We start from the raw sequence: 5,275 nt of genomic DNA, 5'->3' as shown, positions 1-5,275 counted from the left end.
GAACCCAAATATATCACTTTAAATAATAACATTCCACACCTGGCCCCTAAAACCTCATATTCACTCATCTCATAAAGCAATTCACATTTAGCTCATCTCTCAAAACCTCCCAATCCTTAGTAGTTTCAACACCGTTCAAAAGCACAGAATCTGGAAATCTCTTCTGAGCTCCAAAGCAATGTCTTAGCTATGAGACCTTGTAAAATAAAATCAGTTAGTTACATCCTACTGATGTTCAGTAGTACAGAATAGACATTCTAATTCTCAAACTGAGTGATGTGGGGCCAGCAAGGAAATCAACAAATCTTACCTGTTAAATTTTACCTGCTGATCCAGTGACAGGAGAATCCCTAAGTGGCTCCTTAGCAATCTCAACTGTAGTAGAATATTATTTTAAGATGTGTTTCAGTTGTTTATACTGTGGACCATTTGTTTTAATGATGCAAAGATGTGTTGCATTGTTTTATGTTGCATTTGTTTATCTCTGTGAAGCTGTGGTACTTTACCTGTTTAAAACACCTGATAGCCTAATAAAGAGATGAACAGCCAATATCAAGGCAGGAAAAAAGACAGGTAGGGCTGGCAGGCAAAGAGAATAAATAGGAGAGATCTGGGAGGCAAAGAAAGAGCAAGAAAAAAAGGAGAGGAGGACATCAGGGGCCAGCTACACAGCAAGCCATGGAGTAAGAAATAATGAAAGGTATATAGAAATAGAGAAAGGTAAAAGCTCAGAGGCCAGAGATAGATGGGGATAATTTAAAGTTAAGAAAAGCTGGCAAGAAACAAGCCAAGCTAAGGCCAGGCATTTATAATTAACGATAAGCCTCTGCAGGGGGAGGGGCTTGGACCTGCCTCTACTAAATGTACCTCCCCATGGGAGGCCTTACCTTATTGTAGGAGGGAATGGAGGGAGTGAGTTGGGAGGGGGAGGCTGGAGGGGCAGGAGGAGGAAGAGGAGGATCTTTGGTATGTAAAATGAATAATTTCTTTTTCTTAATAAAAAAAAAAAACTTCCATGTGTGTTTTATTTGGGAGCTAGGTGGTGGCCCCTCCTAAAGAATAAAAGAGCAAAAACAACTTTTAGTTCAATGGAACCATTGTTGCGCCCCTCTCCCCCCATGCACAAGAGTTATTACATTGGGACCAAGACTTCTATATTAGTAGAGCCCAAAGTTACAGGATGCATTTGTTTTTCTAGTGGATCATTGTGGTTAATAGTGAGACGTGCCATTGTATTTTCACCTCTTGACCTTCACTCCCATGAATCCTGGCTGTGGGAGAAATCAATATCATCACATACTGGTTACTGACTTAGGTCATACACTAACATCCTAGAAGGTATTTCCCTGCTTTGAAAGTTGTTGCCCTCGAGCTGACACCATAAGGGAGTCTTCAAAAGTCCATTTCGTTGTACTTGCATGCTAGTTACTTCTAGATGACAGAGAACAAGGGAAGACCAGTGAATTCCAAGAGCACAGGCCTTTTCTATAGTTCACTTGCTGTGACCAAGTAACTTCTTAGCTATAAATAGTTCATGTAAGATACCATGTCAGTGGTATCCACAAATGGTAGTTTTAGTGGAAGAACTGCAGGCAGGAGAAGAAAGGTCATAGCCAGAGCAACTGTCTCCTTTGATAAAACAAAGTGCTACTCTTGGAACAGTTGGAGGAGTGAACTTCCTAAATCCACCTGCTCCTAGGGGTCTGTCTGGTGCTGTAAGGAACTGTCATACAGTGGCTTAGCATCAAACTCTTAGCATTGCTAGTTATAGCCAGATTGACTTGAGTGAGTGCAAATCCATAATACTTAGTCCATACATGGTCTCCAACCCTGTCATCACTGTGTTCATGAACCTATTGGGCAATGATAAGAGTGCCCATATGATCCGTTTGGAACACTGGGAAACTGGTGTTTCTAGAAGAGCAATCTGTAGGATGGAAAGTCTTTAAGATACATTTTTAATTAAAATTATTTTATAATGTATTTTCTTCATGTTTTTCCCCTCTTCCAGCTCCTCTCAGATCTTTCTCACCTCTCTACCCATGGAACTTTATGCTCTCTTTCTTTCACAAAATAAACCAAAGAAACAAAACCAAAAACAACCCCTCCCCGCAAAACATTGAAAATCAAAATAAACAAGCAAAAGACTAATAAGGAAAACAAAAAGCCAAAACAAAGCAAAATGGAGCAAAAGGGTCTGAAAAAATACCACCAAGTTCATCTTGTGGTGGTCAACTACTCAAGAGCACGGACCTGCCCTGGGTTGTGATGAATACACCCACTGACACTCTACAGGAGGAAACTGATTTTCCCTTTGCCAGCGGGTGTCAACTGCAGAGAGTGTCTTGATTAGGGATGTGACCCTGTGTCTACTTCCCCCCTCAGGGGACCCTGTCTGGCTTGAAACTCTGCAGGTCTTGCACATGTTGCCACAATCTTTATGAGCTCATGTGTGTATCAGTCCCACATGTGTATTGTGTCTGGAAGACATTGTTTCCTTAGAGTTATCTGTTTATTTTGATTTTCATTTAGAATCACTCAGAATTCACATCCTTTTTAAGTGTATGTAGCATTTTTTTTTTAAACTGACCATAGACTGGGCCACTCAACATGGTTCAACAAATTTCAAAGAGTGATAGCATGCAGAGCATATTATAGTAGGTGAGAAATCAGTTGAATTTATAACATAAGACCTTGCTACAGAGGAAATACAAGTGACCACATAGTAAATTATAGCTTACACTTGGTTTTTTTTTTTTTTTTTTTTTTGGTTTTTCGAGACATAGTTTCTCTGAGTAGCTTTGGCGCCTGTCCTGGAAATCACTCTGTAGCCCAGGCTGGCCTCGAACTCACAGAGATCCACCTGGTTCTGCCTCCCGAGTGCTGGGATTAAAGGCGTGAGCCACCACCACCCGGCCTATAGCTTACACTTAAGGAATAAATAATGTGAAGTTTTGTGTTGACCATGACTTCCTTGGCTTGTGGGATACAAGTTGCTACAGTGCAGAAGAGCAGCTGGGAGTCCCCGAAGTCTTCCCTTCCCACATTCTTCCTTTACTCAGCCAACATGAAAAAATGAAAGGCAATGTCCCATTCTAGGGCATGATGGCAGAGATGAGTATCCTTCTTAAAAATCCAAAGATTATGTGTGTGTAGGCCAGAATGGGATGTCAAGTATCTTTTCCATCTGTGCTTCACCTTAGTGGGTTTTCTCAAAGATTTGTTTATTTTTATTTTATATGTATGTATGTATAAGTACTTGCATATATACATGTGTACCACATGCATAGAATACCTTTGGAGGCCAGAAGAGGGCATTAAATCCATAGAACTGGAGTTAGTTGTGAGCTGCTATGTGGATGCTGGGAACAAAAACTCGAGTCTCTCACTGAACCTGGAGCTCACCAATTCAGCTAGACTGGCTAGCCAGTGAGTCCTAGCATTTCTTCTGTGTCCACCTCCTCATCACAAGGATTATAGGTGTGGAACTAGTTCTTTTTACATGGGTCCTGGGATCTGACCTCAGGTCCTCACGGTTGTATGGCAAGCATTTTACCAACAGCCCTCTCCCGACTCTTGATCATAGACTTCTCTACAGTTTTGATCTAAATCTCTGTTAGCCTTCATGCCCTTGGTTATAAATTAGGCTGAAGAGTCTGACCATCTGGGCATCTTGGAGAAAATCCTGGTGACCGGTGCACTGATGACCCCAAGCAGATACAACAGGAAATGCCAAGAGATGCTCTTTGACAGAAGATGGCAGTATGTTGGTGGCCTTGGGAAGACACGTGCACCCAAGAGGACAGGAGATAAACTCCATGATGATTCAGAAACCTGCCATTTCTGGATACTGGCTGCTGGCTGCTTTAGAGCCATTCTCAATGGGGTCTTGAAAGAGGGGCAGTGGAAATGTTTTCTGGAGGCAGAGCTCTGAGTGGCATACCTGGGCATCTATGTTGTGTGGAAGAAATGGAGGGAGTGCCTACGTGGCTGAAAATGGTCTGGCTAGTTATCCAGGAACTCGGAAGTACTAGAATAAAAGAGATATGGGTAAGGCCTGTGAATGGCTATATCGCATAAATACTCCATGTTAAGATTTTTAAAAATCACATTTTAAATCATCCACTACAGAAGCAACACTGGGCATCCATTGCAAGGAAATGATAATGGAATCATGAGCAGAGGGTACACAGTGTTAGAGATGAAGGCAACATGTGGGCCAGCAGCCCAGGTTCCCTCTCTGGAAGATGAATTTCACAATGCCCTTAAGAATAACTGGTCTGATTGCAGCAGAATCCCCTGGTGAGCATCTGATATGACATTGTTCCTTAAAGAGGCCAATCAGTCACCTGGGGGAAAGCTGACTACATAGGCCCTCTTTATCCCATAAGGACCAGTGTTTTGTTCCATTAGGAATAGACATGGTTCATAAGTTTGCCTTTAAAAAAACCCAAAAAACAAAAAGGACCCTCAGCATCACAATCCAAGGGCTTCCATGTGCTCAACCAACTCATAGGCAAGGAGTCCCATAAAATCCATCATCCAAAGAAAAGGCTCATATTCCCATGAAGACGTCCCTCCCACTTAACAGTAAACAGGCATAGAAAAATTACAGTCTCTTTATGGAATAAGACACAAGCCAGCAAGTTTAATAACTATTGGGAAGGCAATGGAGAGATACAGGCCAACCAAAACTAAGGAAACATGGAGTGCAGGTGATGATGAACTCAGGGAAGATGAGATCATTTTCCACCTGCCAGGTGAGCAACTTGGTTGAGGTGGCATGGCCTGTGGGTAGCCAGGACTGAAGTTCTCAACTTTAAAAGCTGAGCTTTGGCTGCTGAGGCGGTTCTAGAAACATCCTCGTGCACATGTGTGTACACATGTTCCATTTCAGTTCCCACAGGATGGCAAGTGACCAGGTTTCTTGGCAACCACGGTTGTTCTGTGCTCTGTGATTCCCTTTGGAATGATGTAGATTTCACCACTCTAATCCATACTGCTCTCTGCATTTTATAGTATCATTTTTGTTTATATCATCTTTTATTTTATTAAAATCCATATACTTTATATATTAGCCAAGTTAGACTGTTTCTCATTAAAATACTTTAATGTACTAATTCTCTAAAGTGAAGGAATCGACTTCACTCATTTCTCTAATTTCAAACATTAAAACACGAGAAGTAAAGCATCCAGCTGAGTTTTGCATTTGAAAACTCAGTTTTAGTAGAATAAATACTTTGGCATGGCAAGTAAGGAATTAACAGGCCAGAGG

The sequence above is a fragment of the Peromyscus californicus genome, unplaced genomic scaffold (genome assembly GCF_007827085.1).
Source record: "Peromyscus californicus insignis strain IS unplaced genomic scaffold, ASM782708v3 Scaffold_9__1_contigs__length_137607984, whole genome shotgun sequence".
NCBI classification, from domain to species: domain Eukaryota; kingdom Metazoa; phylum Chordata; class Mammalia; order Rodentia; family Cricetidae; genus Peromyscus; species Peromyscus californicus.
The sequence above is the reverse complement of the archived record's forward strand: the minus strand, read 5'-3'. Positions refer to the sequence as shown.